This window comes from Callithrix jacchus, chromosome 8, assembly GCF_049354715.1.
Source record: "Callithrix jacchus isolate 240 chromosome 8, calJac240_pri, whole genome shotgun sequence".
Lineage (NCBI taxonomy): Eukaryota > Metazoa > Chordata > Mammalia > Primates > Cebidae > Callithrix > Callithrix jacchus.
The window spans coordinates 34,036,305-34,053,140 of NC_133509.1; the positions used below are offsets into that span (position 1 = coordinate 34,036,305).

Consider the following 16,836-nt stretch of genomic DNA (forward strand, 5'->3'; position numbering starts at 1 on the left):
CAGATTGAAAATACTAAGTGTTGGCAGCTATGCAAAACAACTGTTGGGAATACAAAATTAAACACACTTACCAAACCACCCAGAAATTTCACATCTAAGCATTACACAAGAGGAATAAGAGAATATGTTCACACAAAGATTTGTGAAGGAATGTTCACAGATAGCAGTTTTATTCTTAATAATAAAAAACCAGAAACAATCCACATGTTCACCAACTGCAGAAGAGACAAATTTGGGATTATATGTACTATAGAATGCAATTCAGCAATGGAAAGGAACAAACTCTTTGTATTCGCCTCATAATTAAGCCTCAAAAGCATTGTGTGAAGCATCACAAAATAAGCCAGTAACAAAATATTACATATCCTATAATTTTGCTTATATGAAATGCTAGGAAAGGGAAAAAAATCAGTGGTTGCCAGGGTTCTGTGGGTGGAAGGAGGCAACTGATTGGAAAGGGATGTGTGAGAACTTTTTAGGATGATGGAAATATTTCCTATCATGATTACAGTAGAAGTAACATTATTGTGTAAATTTGACAAAACCTATGGAATTGAACAAGTTAAAAGAGAAGATTTTATAACTTAAAAAGTGAATTGGGAACATGCTTCTACATATACAGACTCTATCTTCCATGGGAAGTTTAATTTTTTTCCTGGTACTGTTTCTGAAAGAACAGCCAGTATGATCACAGAAAATCACATTAAACATGAAGATGCAGAATGGAAACCAGGCCTACACTTCAGCACAGGCACTAAGAGGCTCAGGAAACACTATGCTCTACTTAGACTCAGTCTTATGACACAATCATATTAAAAAGTTATAGCTCTGAAATGCCAACAAACTGTGTGGCTTTAAATATACCATCTTCAAATCAGTTCTAAGTAAAGGCCAACTTCTTACGTGTTATCCTACTTGCTGGCTATACCTTATGGTCTCCAAGTGCTTCTCTGAGAAGTTGTTGCATGGTGTTATTTCACAGTCTTCTGCCCTTCTTCTGAGTCAGAGAAGAACTCAGTTGAGAATTAAAGGGGGAAAAATGAAATGCAGAAAATAACCTTGTCTGTATTGGGAGACAAATGGAGCTAAGAAGGCAACCAACTGAGATTAATGTTGGTATCAACCTATCCACAAAGATTTTTGTTGTTGTTTGCAATTGTCTTAAGAATGAAAAATTCAAAATGCATTTAAGTAACGTTCCTAGTAACTCAGAATGTGAATAGCCTTTCTTATATCATCTTTTGCATTTTTGTATCATATTTTTTATTTGACAAATGAAGATAATATACATATTTATGCTGTACAATGTGATGTTTTGCTATATGCATCCCACACTGTGGAATGGCTATATCAACCTGTTTAACATATGCAGTACCTCGCATGCTTTTATTCTTTGTAGTGAGAACACTTAAAATCTACTCTCGGCAATTTTCCTGAATGAGTATATTGTGACAATAATTACAATGATGTACACCAATCTCTTGAACTTATTCCTCCTGTCCAGCTGCAATTTTATATCATTTGGTCAACTTAAACTTTAAGTTTCTAGTTGCCTTTTTTGGTACCAGAAGTCATAGAATTCAAAAAGTCAGAGGGGACAAAGGGCATCACTTGGTTTTAGTAAACCAAGTGATGATTTTTAGTACAGCATCACTTTTAGAAGGCTGCCAATTCTGAGGCTGCTAACAGTTTCCTCAATGTGTTTACACCCATAAGAAGGGTTTGTCAACATTACAGGAAACACTGACAGAGAAGATCTAGGGTGTGGCTGCTGCCAAACTCAATGCGAAAACTCACCATTCTTGGAATTCTTTTTTTTTTTTTTTTTTGCCAGTCCGTGTGAGCCTTGAACTCATGACCTCACCTTCGCAAGTGCCACGACATTCGGCTGGAGCCACTTTGGACCCCCATTTTTGGAATTTTAATCAGGGTTGTGTCCTAGGTACAGCTATTTCTAGAAACCAGAATATGTATATGTGTGATAGTGGTGGGGGAGTGGTGGTAGTGGTGTTGAACATAGGAAAACAGACATTGGAGAGATGCTGTCTTTAAGTTTTCCATATGACATTTGGCTGGGTATACCAACCATGTTTAGGAAGCCTGACTCTTATTCACACATCAGAATTTTGGTGAGAGACCTCTCATTCTCCCCTCTTGAATCCCAGTGCCCTTCACACTGTACTACTCTGCCTCCAGCTAAGTAGATGTTACCATAGGCATGAACTGGCAAGGGAAAGGGTAAACCAAAAGCAAGAAGGCCTCTTGGCTATTGCAATAAACTAGATAAACAAAGTAAGTAGTGATTATGAAGATGTGAAAAAGTCGAAGATACAGGAAACATTTAGGAGGAAGAATTGGAAGGTCTCGCAGACCTGATGAGGTGAAGAAATTAAGTAAGGGGCAACTGGGTGGAGGGCACCACCATTCTCGGAGCTAATAAAACAGAAAATGTTGCTAGCTGAATTGGGGGAAAATGGAGAGTAGGCATGTAAGGGATACATGTGGAAATGCAGCAAGAATACTAAACTGTGGTGTGAATCTTGTGGCTTTATTACCTGCTTGTTTCACATTCAGTGTCACTGTCTATACTCTATCATGCCCACCTTCTTTGCTTTCTCAGTTTTCTAGCACATTTATACTTAGTTTCTTTCAGTTCCTTGAGTGCTCTTTGTTCTGTCATGCTTCAGCGACTTCTGCGTGTGAGTTTCTAGGCCTCTGGCCTTGACTCATTGCCATTCACCCTTCAGGTTTCCAGTGATACATCCCTTCCCCTGGAAACTTTACTGGCACCATCTCCAACCTCCCAGGGCCCAAGTTAGGTAATTCTCTGATATACTTTGACTTCCCTTATTGAAGGAATTATGACCAATACTGACACAGGACTTTTAATTGTCTCTTTTCACCTCAATATGGTAAGCTCTAATAAGACCAAAAAAAAATGCCTTGTCAATAATTAAGCCTAAATATCACAATGAAAGTTAAATACATGTTAATGGAAGTAAATATTTTTAAAATTATGTATTAAAGTTTTTTCCCAACAGCATGTGCTCACTTTGTGTCTCTGTGTCACGTTTTGGTAATTCTCACAATATTGCTACCATTTTCATTATTATCATATCTGCCATGGTGATCTGTGATCAGTGATTTCTGATGTTACCATTGGAATTGCTTTAGGGTGCTGTAACAATCAGCTTACTTGAGAAATGTTGAATTCCACTTTCCTTCCTCTCTCTTCCCCTGCTTCCGCCTGCCTATTTCCTGAGAACAACATTATTGAAATTAGTAAACCTGCAATGACCTCTAAGTGTTTAAGTGAAAGGGAGAGACAGTTACATGTCTCTGACTTTAAGTAAAAAGCTAGAAACGATAAAGCTTAGTGAAGAAGGCATGTCAAAAGCTGAGACGGGCTAAAAGCTAGGCCTCTTGTGTCAAACATTTAGCCAAGTTGTGAATGCAAAGGTAAAATTCTTGAAGAAAATTGAAAGTGCCACTCCAGTGAACACACAAATAATAAGAAAATGAACAGTCTTATTACTGATGGGGAGCAAGTTTTATTGGTCTGGAAAGAAAATCAAACCAGCTACAACATTATCTTCCTTAAGTCATAGCCTAATCCAGAGCAAGCCCTAATTCTTGACAATTTGGTGAAGGCTGAGAGAGGTGAGGAAGCTTCAGAAGAAAAGTTTGAAGCTAGCAGAGGTTGCTTTATGAACTTTAAGGAAATACGTGCCCTCCAGAACATAAAAGGGCAAGGTGAAGCCGCAAGTGCTGGTGTAGAAACTGCAGCAAATTATTCAGAAAATACAGTTAAAGTAACTGACAAAGGTGGCTACATTAAAAGCAGATTTTCAGCGTGGATTAAACAGCCTTCTATTGGAAGAAGATACTATTTAAGACTTTTGCAGCTAGAGAGGACCACTCAATGCTTTTCTTCAAAGTTTCAAAGACAGGCTGACTCTCTCATTAGGGACTAATCCAACTGGTGACTTTGAGTTAAGCCAATGCTCATGTACTATTTTGAAAATCCCAGGGTCCTTAAGGATTATGCTAAATATACTCTGCCTGTGCTCTATCAATGGCATCACAAAGTCTGGATGACAGCAAATCTGTTTATCGCATAGTTTATTGAATAATTTAAGCCCACTGTTAAGCCCTAGATCTCTGACTAAAGGATTCCTTTCAAAATATTACTGCTCATTGACAATGCACCTAGTCACCCAAGAGCTCTGATGGAGATGTACAAGAAGATGAATGTTGTTTTCATGCCTGCTTCCCAGCATCCCTTCTACAGCCCATGGATCAAGGAGTAATTTAACTTTCAACCTTTACTATTTAATAAATACGTTTTGTTATATTGTATCTGCCATAGTAGTGATTTACTTGATGAATCTGGGCAAAGTAAACTAAAAACCTTTTGGGGAGGATTCACCCTGCTAGATGCAATTAAGAACATTTGTGGTTCACTGGAGAAGGTCCAAATATCTTCATAAGCAGGAATTTGGAAGAAGTGAGTTTCAACACTCATTGATAACTTTGAGGGGTTCAAGATGTAACTGGAGGAAGTAACTGCAGATGTGGTAGAAATATTAGTGGAAAGCAAACTAGAATTAGAAATAGAGCCTAAACATGTGACTGAGTTGTTGCAATCTCATGATAAACATTAAAAAGATGAGGAGTTGCTTCTTATGGATGAGCAAAGAATGTGGTTTACTGAGGTGAAGCCTACTCCTGGTGCAGATGCTGTGAACATTGTTGAAATGATAACAAAGGATTTTAAACGGTACATCAACTTAGCTGATAAAGCAGCAGCAGGGTTTGAGAAGGTTGACCCCAATTTCAGAGAAGTTCTATTGTGGGTAAAATACTACCAAACAGCATCACATGCTACAGACAAGATTTTTATGTGTGTAAAAGGAAGAGTCAACTGCTGAGGAAGACTTTATTGTTGTCTTATTTTAAGAAATTGCCACAGCCATCCCAAACTTCAGCTGTTTCCACTGTGATTGTCAGTTGCCATCAACAATGAAGCAAGACTCTTCACCAGCAAAAAGATTATCCCTCTCTGAAAGCTAAGATATCCTTGCCTTCTTTTAGCCATAAAGTACTTTAGACACATGCTATTGCACACTTAGTAGACTACAGGATAGCATAAACATAACTTTTATATGTATTGGGAAGCCAAAAAGTCTGTGTGGTTTGCTCTCTTGAGATCCTTCACTGTAGTGGTTTGGAACTGATCTCACATTATCTCATAGGTATGCCTGCATGAGAGAGAGAGAAGTGACAGACAGGGAAATGGGGAAGGTGGGTAATTAAGAACCAGTAAACAGAGATTTAAATAAAATTCTGTCCTTAAAAGGCAGAATATGGCTTTATATATGGCATTTAAATACTTGATGTAAATTTTATTATTTTTTTATGAAGAAGACATAAGATGAAGAAAGTTTTATGCTCCTTAGTATTTATGTGAATCTATGAAGATAATCAACCAAGAGGCTTATTAATTGCCACATGTAAACACGTATTTTCAAAAGCAAGGTGAGAACTATGGTAATGACCAATAATATGTGATTAGAAACATATATTTTTTTTTTGTCAAAAATTAATATTATGCCATGAGATTTTTTTAAAGAACAATTTTATTCCTGGATTCTTCAAGCTTTGTTTTATATATTATAAATATTTAGTTAAGGCTAGCAACAGACTTGCTGAAGATATGTGATGCCTATCATAATACATAATAAGTGAAGTGCAGCTAGTTAACATGCCTAACATTTAATATTAATGAGAGGCAACACGGAAGCTATCGGCCCAAATCAGGTACATGTCAAAATAAATGACGAACATGGTAGTACATCATTTCCAAATAAATATAAGATGTGTAAACAATAGCAGAGAAAGTGAAAATCTTTCACCTGTTCTAAAAGAAAAAAATGAGAAGTTGGGAAAAGTCCTTAAACATTATGTAATCCAACCCAACTGGAGACTTTTACCTTTTGGAAATGCCCCAGTTACGTGCTGTCCTAGTCACCCTCGAAAATCTCTGCAGAGGCAGTCTCACTGAAGCAACTCATTTCGTCTTTGGACAACTCTGTTCATAGCAGAGTGTTTTCTTTTATTGTGATCCCTGAAACTTCCATTCACTGGTTTTAGTTCCGCCACTGTGATCATGTAAAATACGAATACTCTTTTTTTTAAAATACTTCTTTCACATGATAGCCTTGAATTACTATTACAAATCTAGAATGAATCCCCAACTTTGTGTTTCTGTGCTACAGATAATGTAATATGACAATCAAAACTTTTTGAAGCTATACAAGAATAGTTTAATTTTTTTTATTCAACAAATTACAGAAACTATGGTTTGAATTCTGATTCATACTGTTTTTTAACTAAAGCTGCCATCTTTAAAAAGTATCACCACCTTCGTGCCTCTTTTCTTAGTCTAACATCGATCATCATAATCTAGTTGTTGTTCTTGCTTCTTAATACACAGAGGTGGGTGGTCAGTTTGATGACATCTGACATTTAATGCTTGCTGAGCTATCTCTTTTATAGAAATAATTTGATATATTGTATTGAAGCAGGCTGCCAGCTGATGCTGGGGAGTGGGCTGGTTGTGAAGATGGCGAGGGCTGAAGCCACTCTGCTTTCTGACAAAAGCATGCTGTAGTACAGGGTTAAGAAAATAACACAATGAATTCTGTGGAATAAGACCAGACCTAATTGTGTAACTTGGCTTAGAAAGTTACTAGCTACATGATCTTCATTAAATGAGCTGATTTCACTCAGCCCTAGGCTCCTCATCTGTAAAATGGGTGGGAATAACGTTGACTTTGCAGGCCTGTTGTGATAATTAAATAAGACTGGGACACGTCATCTAGTACAATGTCTGGCATCTTTCATTCCAAAGCTAGGGTACAGTAAGAAACTTCAAGTTGTCGATAGCTTCCCTAGCACCTCCACTCCTAATCATTTACACAATATGGTTGTTCAGGACAGTCTCCCTCCTCACAGTCAGGAAAGGTGGCATTTTGGGCTCCGGGCTTTCATCTTGTCCAGTTACACTATTCTAAAATGGAAGCTCCTCAGCAGTGGTGAAGGCATTCATTCTCTAATTTCCCAGAATAATAAAAGTGGTGGCAATGCAAAGACTGAAGAGGAGTTGAATGTTTCCAGGACTCAGTTTGGTATGTTCCTGAGTAACTGACACTACTATGCCTCTGCATATCCTCTTGATGGTATTGGGATGGCTTTGCATGAGAGACACATGCTGCTATTACCCAGTGAACTCATGAAAAAAAAAAAAAACATACAGAATACTGATTGTGTGCCAAGAACTCTGCCAGATCTGTGCCTCAAAAAAACCTCATTAGGATATTTGTGCATTCATTTATGGACTCAATACTTTATTTATCAAAAGTGTTGAAAGCTCCCTTGGGGTCAAATTGTGTATAACAGCCCAGTCATGAAGTTACAATATAGTATAGAAAGTACAGTAAAATATGCAAAATGCACAGAAATGACAGGGAGAGAAGGATCCCTACTCCTTGGGGTTGGAAAAGAAAGCTTCCAGGAAGAAATGACATATAAAGTGAGGTTTATAATAGAATAGGCTTTCAGAAAAAGGATAATTCAGGCAGGCATGGGAACACGTGTGAAAATAGAGGAGGCTTGACCTAGCATAGCTTGTAATGGAAATGTCCTTATGTTGATATTATAGACGGTTAACATGCAAAAGGGGGTTGTGACAATAGCTTCAGATAGAAGGAGAGTGTTGTGGAAAAAAGACCCAAAACCAAAGCCTTAAAATTTAATCTTAAACTATGCTGCTTACCAAGAAAGGAAAGGTGGAATTCTCACTAGTTCATACTGGCTGGGCTGCTATCACAGTTCAATTCCTTTGCATATCAAAATCTTAGGCTTCCTCTTTTATATGGGTACAACTTAAAACCCGTTTGAGAATCAAATTTTGTTGACAATGAAGTGGAGATTTCATGATCACAGGTGATGGGGGTATATGTTGTGAAAAGGAAGAAAGGAAAACGGGGGTAAAAATAGGGGAGAGAAATCCTACAAAACACCATCTTCAGAAGGCTGTTTGTGAAGCGGAGTGACAACTTAGACTTGAAAGGGGCAGTGGCTTTTTCTGGTAAACATTAAGGTGTTCTTATTTTGTCCAGACCATATATTCTTCTAACAGTAGGTTATCTGAGATGAGGTTCTAACTAATACAAGAGAGTTTTTTTTTTTTCCATCAGAAACCTGAACTTGTATTTTATATACATCTTGCAAGGCTAATATGGAATTATAAGCTTGTAGAGTCATGATCAGATTTGCAATTCATAAATATTACCTTGATCACAATGCAGAAGATAAATTTGTGGGGTATGAGGCTGGAGGCAGATAAATTAGTTAGGAGGCTATTGCAATATTCCTAGGGAGAGATAATGAGGGATTAAACTAAGAAGAGCCATTGGGAATACAAAGGAGATGATGAGGTTATCTAATGAAAGCCTATAAAAAATAACAACATAAATCGAGAGAATTTAGAGGCATTCTGTTTAAAGTGGGAATAAGGCATGAGTGCCTGCTATCAGGTATACTTTTTGATATAGCACAGAAATTCTGTACAATTTAGAAATTTTAGAAGAATAAATAAGATGTATAAAGACTGGAAGCAATAATACAGTATGTGATTTTTCACAGATATGATGAGATACAGGAACACACACGTATACCTCCACACATACACACATAAAATTCATAGACCAGCTATTAAACTTCAAAATAAGTCAGTCAATTTGCTGGATATAAGATTACATTACAAACCATAAAAAAGATCAACAAATTGAACCACAAAATAAAATTGTGCCAAAGACCAAATTTCCACTCAGGGAATCTCCTCACATGACTCTCTCCCTTTGTCTCCTAAGGGTGGCAAACCTCCCTGCCCGCTTCAAGGGTACCCTGTAGCTACAACCAGGGAACTCCACTATCCCTTGTGGTTTTCTTATACTTTGACTGCACTTCAGTAAAATATCATTTATTAAACTCTCTGGCTAGGACCGTGACAAATATAATTCCTTCTCAAGATGGATAGTGTTAGCCACCACAAAAGCTCCATTCTTCTTGTCTGTCATTGGTTCAATAAACATTGATTGTCATGTGATTTCATTCTAGCCATTGAATGAGGTTGGAATTCTGTTGACTAGCTTCTGAAGAAATGTTTACTGATTTATAAATAATTACAAGAAAAGATGATTTCTTTTTTTTTCTCTGAATATTGTCCTACGTGATTGTGGAACCTGGAATTTCTGAATCATCTTTCTACCAGCTTGTGGATGAAGTCATCCCAAAGTGTCCCTTCACCATTGAGAGATGGAAGTGAATGAATGGAGAGGAAGAAGGCAAAGGACTGGACTCTAGAGAACCTCAACACCTGCTAGGTGCTGTGAAAAGAGGAATCTCAGAAAAGAAAATATCAATCAAAGGTACAGAGATGAACCAGAATAATAGTTAGAAAAACTAAAAAATAAAGAACTTCAAGAAAAATGTCATGGCCAATATCATCCTGCTGTTGAAGGGGCTTATCAGGTAAGGTCTGAGCAGAGACTATACAGTCTGAAGCAAAAGCAGCCGCAGTGAAATGATGGTGCTGAAACCTGATTTCTAAGGCTTGAGAGATAGAAGAGGCATTAGACTGTGTAAGGAGACCACAGGAAAAGCTAAGTACACTTTCAGAGAGTTTTCCAGTGAAGCAGGGGAAGAAAAGTAACTAAGTAAAGTTGTTATTCTTTTTTTTTTTTTTTTTGTATAGGGAATAATTCAGGGTGAGGGAAACCTATGGGTAAGTGATAAAGTCACAGAAGAAGAGATATTATGGAACTGCAATAACTTTGAACAGCTAGGCCACTTTGAACAGATGAGTGATTTTAATTGAATTTACCTCACATATTTAAATACTCAGACCATACCTATAATCTGAAGGGTGTCGAATCTGGATTCCTACTTAGGCTTTCTTCTCTCTTTCTCTCCTTCTCTGTCACTCTGTATAGTATTAATACTAGCACGGAAACCTCTATTCTGAAAGTGTGTCACTTCCCTTTAGGATTTATATGCTCTGACTCAGCCTGATCTCCATCAGGAATGCCTGTGGCCCTGGTCACTGCCTGAGTTGTTGGTAAGTGATGCTCTACTAAAATAAGCACTGGGGAAAACTCAGGAGTGCTGTTTTGCACCGGAGCACTTGAACAGGATGTGCCTACTTCTGATGGCATTTTTGGCTGGGAGCCATTTCTCTAACTCTTGAAATCTGGGTCTTACCCCGCGGCAGAAGGCTTGGAGCTTAGAGAGAGGCAGACTGGGACAGGCAGTAGGTGCTCAGAGGAAGGTCTAAAAAATGTAATCTTAAAAGGCAGAGCAGCAACTAGTTCATCTTTTTTCTTTCCTTTTTCTTTTCCTTTTCTCTCATTCTTTTTATCTTTTTAAATTACTAAAACCTTTATAATAACTAAATGTAGTCAGAAAAGAATCTAAGGTTTAAAATTTGTTTTGCACTTCGTGAAATTCATTTCCTCCCTCCCACTCCCCTCCTGTATTTCCTTCCTATTTAATATTAATGTGAATACAATCCTGCTTCCTCTCTACTCTGCCTGCTTTCTTTTTCAGCTTCAGTGATGAGTCCCTGGCACTCAGGTTAATTTTCCTTTTATTTTAATTATTTCTGCTTTCTCATCTTGACCTTCCCTTCATTTCTAATTGATGCCCTCAGACTGCTGTGAAAAAATTAAGTCACCTCCATCCATTTCAGAGGACCAAAGTGTGTACTGTTCAGTTACAAATTCTCCGTCTCATTTTCTCCTGCAACAGAAGCCCATAGAGATTACTCAACAGGAGCAAGAAATGGGTAACGTATTTGTCCATGGTAGTTAAAAACTTAACATAGAGTAACAGCACATTTACCTCATTTCCCAAGGGTATGGGGTTTTCCACTGGAAGTGATTTTTTAAAATAACAGGAACTCACTACTTCTCAGGCTCCAGTGTTCAAAAGAAACAACTTTCTCTTAAATAGAAGTCTTTGTGAAGACTGATCATTGTGTAATGCACTTTCTAAATAGCAAGCTCAATACATAATGCCACTGGAAAAGGGAGGCAGCGTGGTGAGCACTCTGACTATCTGAATTTATCTGAGTTCAGCTCTGCCAAACTCTTCAGGGACAAGCTAGGAAGGTTTGGGAAGTTACTTCACGTCTCTTAGACTAAGTAGCAGTCTGAAAAATGAGAGCTTTAGCTCCATGATGCATTTCTAAGATCTCTTCCAGCCTTGCTAGTCTGTGACTCAACTTTAACTTTTCTGTTTAAATTGTTCCTGGTTATTAGGAACATCAATTATTATTATAGTGATGCATTCAGGCCTAGGGTTTATGAAATAAAACTTTTCAATTAAGAAATAAATGGATACATGACCCTCCATAAATGAAAGCAATATCTACCATATGTAAAATACTTGTATCCATCTTGGCATTTTTCTAAACCTTCTTATTCAGCAATTATTTACATCTTTATATGACTCTCAGCTGACTTTTCATAGTGTTTTTCTCTGTTTTCTTATTTGAGGTTTCTAATCTGCTACGATTTGGGAAGTAAAAATCACTGTAGTCGCTAAAAATGCACACAAAGTGTCAATGAGTTCTAGATAATGAAATGACTTAGTGTGTTATAAAAAATATGCTTTTGTATTGTACATTTAGTATCATTTCTGCTAATTTATTTGTACTAAAAAATTTCAGATAAATGAAGTTGCTGAGTAAGTAGATTCTTGTATTAAAATATTATAACACTCCCACATTTAAGACTAATACATCCTGAGCAGCTTACTGTTTCACTTTAAATAGCAGAAGTTAGAAACAATTCTAAAAATAGAGTCAAAGAATGTGTACAATATTTACTTAAAAATGAGCAGCATAGTCACAAAGAATCATGTCTAAAATTTAGTTCTAACCCCCTTGTCGTGGAATGAGAAGAACATGGGATCAGGAATCCAGCAAGAGTATGTTGAATCCAGACATGTTTGCAAAAGGGATTTACACGAGGCAACTACCGAAGGGCTCTGGATTCCCATCTTGCCTGTGGGTTGGGGATGAGAGCACCATCTCCCAGGGTTGGTGGGTGAATTACCTCATTTCTTAACACATGCAGTTTATCAAAAACATAGTAGTTTCTTCTCATCATCATTTATTATTCATCAAAGACATTTTGATTATCTTGAAATTGCCTGCAGAAAGCAATTTAAATTTTTTTCTCTATCAACTTTAATTTGCAAATCAGGGGATACATGTGCAGGTTTGTTACAAAGGGATACTGCATGATGCTGAGGTTTCAGGTATGATTGTATTTGTCACCCAGGTAGTGAGCATAATACCCATAGATAGTTTTTTAGCCCTTCCCCCACCTCCCTCTCTTGTCCCCCTAGTAGTACCCAGTGTCTATTATTTCCGTCTTTATGTCCACGTGTACTCAATGCTTAACTTCTACTTGGGAGGCAATGTAGTATTTTGCTTTCTGTTTCTGTATTATATCCCTTAGGACAATAGTCTCCAGCTACATCTATGTTGCTGTCAAGGGCATGATTTCATTCTTTTTTATGGCTGCATATTATGTACATAATATTTCATAGTACAGACATACCACATTTTCTTTATCCAATCCACCACTGATCGACACATTTTTGCTATTGTGAATAGCACTGTGATGCATGTGGGTACATGTGAACATATGGGTGCATGTGTTCTTTTGGTAGAACAATTTATTTTCCTTTGGGTATATACCCAATAATGGGATTGCTGAGTCAAACTGTAGTTCAACTCTTAGTTGTTTAAGAAATCTCCAAACTTCTCTTTGAAGTGGTTAGACTAATTTACATTTCCATCAACAGTGTGTGTCCATTTTTTTTCTGTAGCATCACTAACATCTGTTATTATTTGACTTTTTAAACAGCCATTCTGACTAGTGTGATATGGTGTCTCATTGTCATTTTCATTTGTATTTCTCTAATGACTAGAAATAATGAGCATTTTTCATATGTTTTTGGACTACCTGTCTATCTTCTTTTGAGAAGTGTCTGTTCTAAAATTCATATGGAACCAAAAAAGAGCCCAATAGCCAAAGCAATCCTAAGCAAAAGAACAAAGCCAGAGGCATACATTACCGAACTTCAAACTATATTACAAAGCTGTGGTAGCCAAAACAGCATGATAGTCTTTATCATCTGCCTGATCAATCATTGGAAGTAGGGTGCCTCTAGAAGGTGATGTGTATCTTGAGTGAAACCGTTTTATTTGAGGTAATCTACAAAGAGGACTCATCGCTGAAAGGCCTATCCTGGAAACCTTCATAGCAGTTGTGGAAATAAGTATGTTACTTACAAGTCTACAGCAATCAAAACAGCATGGTACTGGTACCAAAACAGAGATATAGACCAATGGGACAGAACAGAGGCTTTGGAGGCAATGCCACACATCTACAACCATCTGATCTTTGACAAACCTGACAAAAACAAGCAATGGGAAAGGATTTCCTGTGTAATAAATGGTGTTGGGAAAACTGGCTAGCCATGTGCAGAAAACAGAAACTGGACCCCTTCCTGACACCTTACACTAAAATTAACTCCAGATGGATTAAAGACTTAATCTTAGGACCTAACACCATAAAAACCCTAGAAGAAAACCTAGATAAAACCATTCAGGACATAGGCATAGGCAAGGACTTCATGACACCAAAACCACTGGCAACAACAACAACAACAACAAAAAACAAACAAACAAACAAAAAGGATCTAATTAAACTCCAGAACTTTTGTGTAGCAAAAGAAACATTCATTAGAGTGAACCAGCAACCAACAGAATGAGAAAAAATTTTTGCAATCTACCCATCTGACAAAGGGCTAAGAATCAGAATCTACAAAGAACTAAAACAGATTTACAAGAAAAAAATAAATGAACTAATTCAAAAGTGAGTAAAGGACACAAACAGACACTTTACAAAAGAAGACATATATAAGGCCAACAAACATAGGAAAAAATGCTCATCATCACTGATTATTAGAGAAATGCAAATCAGAACCACATTGTGAAACCATCTCACACCAGTTAGAATGGCGATCATTAAAAAATATGGAGACAACAGATGCTGGAGAGGATGTGGAGAAATAGGAACACTTTTACACTGCTGGTGGGAGTGTAAATTAGTTCAACCATTGTGGAAGACAGTGTGGGGATTCCTCAAGGACCTAGAAATAGAAATTCCATTTGACCCAGCAATCCTATTACTGGGTATATATCCAAAGGATTATAAATCATTCTATTATAAAGACATATGCACATGTATGTTCACTGCAGCACTGTTTACAATAGAAAAGACCTGGAACCAACCCAAATGCCCATCAGTGATAGACTGGATAAAGAAAATGTGGCACATATACACCATGGAATACTATGCAGCCATAAAAAAGGATGAGTTCATGTCCTTTGTAGGGACACAGATGAATCTGCAAACCATCATTCTTAGCAAACTGACACAAGAACAGAAAATCAAACACTCCATGTTCTCACTCTTAGGCGGGTTTTGAACAATGAGAACATATGAACATAGGGAGGGGAATATCACACACTAGGGTCTGTCTGCAGGAATAGGGGAGGGACAGCAGGGGGTAGGGAGGTTGGGGAGGGATGACATGGGGAGAAATGCCAGATATAGGTGATGGGGGATGGAGGCAGCAAACCACATTGTCATGTATGTACGTATGCAACAATCCTGCATGTTCTGCACGTATACCCCAGAACCTAAAGTGAAATTTTATATACATATATGTATATATATATATATATACGTATATATATACGTATATATACGTATATATATATATATATTAAATGTATTTACTTCTAAAGGAGAATCTGAGTAGTCCCTCACAGCAACCACCACACGTTATTTTCTTCTCTTTCTTCCATACCTTTATTTATTTTGATCATAAATGGTTAATAAGCTTTATCTTATAGTTTAGCTATCTAAATATTTTGAATGTCTGATTGTGTGTTTTATTGTGTCTGCTGACTTTGGCTAATGTGAATGACACAAGAACTGCTTTTCCTGGTGTATTTTGTAATTATGCATGAGTAATTCTTTTCTGTGAGAATTTAACTGTGGAAATTCTCTGTAGCTCATTTAAGGTTTGTCTTTCTAAAGTGTTTATAGTTTTCTCTGCTGTAGGTTTTCCTAGGTTTTTCTTTTATGTTAATTGTAATTGGAATATTCCTGCACCACATGGTCACATTTTAACTTCAAACCCATGTGAGATTCGGGCCCAGGATATCAAAGTTTTGAAAAAGCCTTTGATGTTTTTGTTGTTATTCCTCTAGCCACATCTCAGGTGGAGAACAAAAACTTCAGTATTGTCTTCTTGTGATGAACTTTGTTAATATCTACCTGTTTTAGATTATGTAAACATAATTCATGGTTTATAGCTTGGCATCACTTTCTCACAAAGGCTCAGAGTCTCAACTTATATTTTTGTGGGATAATTAAATTGCAAATTTAGGTAACCTTACACATTAGTAATTAATGCCAGCTGATGTAGCAAATGACCCCATAATATCTTACGGGCTGCCACACTATAATACTTATGTTATACATGGGCTGAATGCTCTCGTTTTCCATTCCCTCTCTTTTTTTTTTTTTTTTGGTCCTTGTGAGCTCAGCTAAGTATTTAATGGGTGCTAGCCTGTATTGTATTGCTAGGTATTTTGTTCTTGGAAAGCTTTCAGGTTGTCTGGTCCTCCATATTGTAGAGAACAGAAGTCTAACTTCACCAGTCTACATGCAGCTGTCCTAAATATGCTATTCAGACAGGATATTGTCAGAACAATAATTGAAAATTTCCAGAATCTAACACAGTGCCTGACACATAGGAAGTGATTAGTAATGTTGGTTAAATTGTACAATTATAAAATGTAGAACTCTACAGAAATCTCTGTGCAAAATCTCAAGAATCCGTGAGTTGCAAAATCCAACAAGGGAGTGCTCCTGAGCTATCGTTGGAATTGCTTGGATGTTATGACAAATGGAGATACCCTCTTTCTCTTTCTATGAAAATTGGACCTCTGCTCTCCTAATGCCATCAGTGCTACACAGATCTTAACTTTCTTTAATGTCCATGGCTTCCTAACATGATCATTTTGAGTGAGGCGGCTTTGCCTTATTCATCTTGCCTAGCATCATATAAATAAAGCATTTTTAGTGCTTGTGGTTTTTCAGTTCTCCTTCTTGTTTTTTAAATGGGGGTTAAAGTGCATGGAGCTTGGTGCTCTACATCTGGATGAAAAGACCTAGGAGTCCCCTCATCATCTGCCATTATCTTTTTCAGCAGGTAAATGCCATATTTTCACCTTAGTCTATCCTAATATTTTACTGCATCGAGATTTATAAAGGGTACAAGGTTGAGCGTCCGTAAGAGCTAGACAAAAGGGGCCTTCTCTACAACTCTATAACACTGTTTGTATTTACAGACTGTGCAGTAAGTATTTTTGTGCCCTGGAAAACCAGGTTGGATGACAGCACCTGGAGAGAGAACAGCTTTGTCTTTCGTTTTAGTTTCATTTCCTGATGTCATGGCAGATGAGTGCATGTTTCCTTTGCTGTCAGCAGGTGTTGTATCCAAATTCATCTGTTTTCCCTGTAATTTACTTCTTCCATTCTTCTTGAAGTAAATGTTACTCATAGTTTCTTGTAGCTCCCATTGGCCTACCGTGTATAAAATGCAAGCCTCAGTCCTGAA

At 37.3% G+C, this 16,836-nt stretch overlaps 2 long non-coding RNA genes across 3 annotated transcripts in view; both read left to right on the forward strand.

Annotated features, from left to right (window-relative positions):
- LOC103795597 (uncharacterized) overlaps positions 1 to 9,494 on the forward strand; it is a 30,835-nt gene extending 21,341 nt beyond the window's left edge. Inside the window, exon 4 of one of the 2 annotated variants that reach the window (XR_623190.6) lies at positions 9,338 to 9,494. This is a non-coding gene — a long non-coding RNA (uncharacterized LOC103795597). Of the gene's footprint in view, positions 1 to 1,834; positions 4,360 to 9,337 lie in introns of those variants that run through there. The other variant, XR_008474273.2, reaches the window with a different exon arrangement.
- A 631-nt stretch (positions 9,495 to 10,125) lies between these two features.
- On the forward strand, positions 10,126 to 14,000 carry LOC144577541 (uncharacterized). The gene is made up of 2 exons (XR_013521679.1): positions 10,126 to 10,183; positions 10,775 to 14,000. It is a non-coding gene; the product is annotated as an uncharacterized LOC144577541 (long non-coding RNA).
- Positions 14,001 to 16,836: the final 2,836 nt, after the last annotated feature.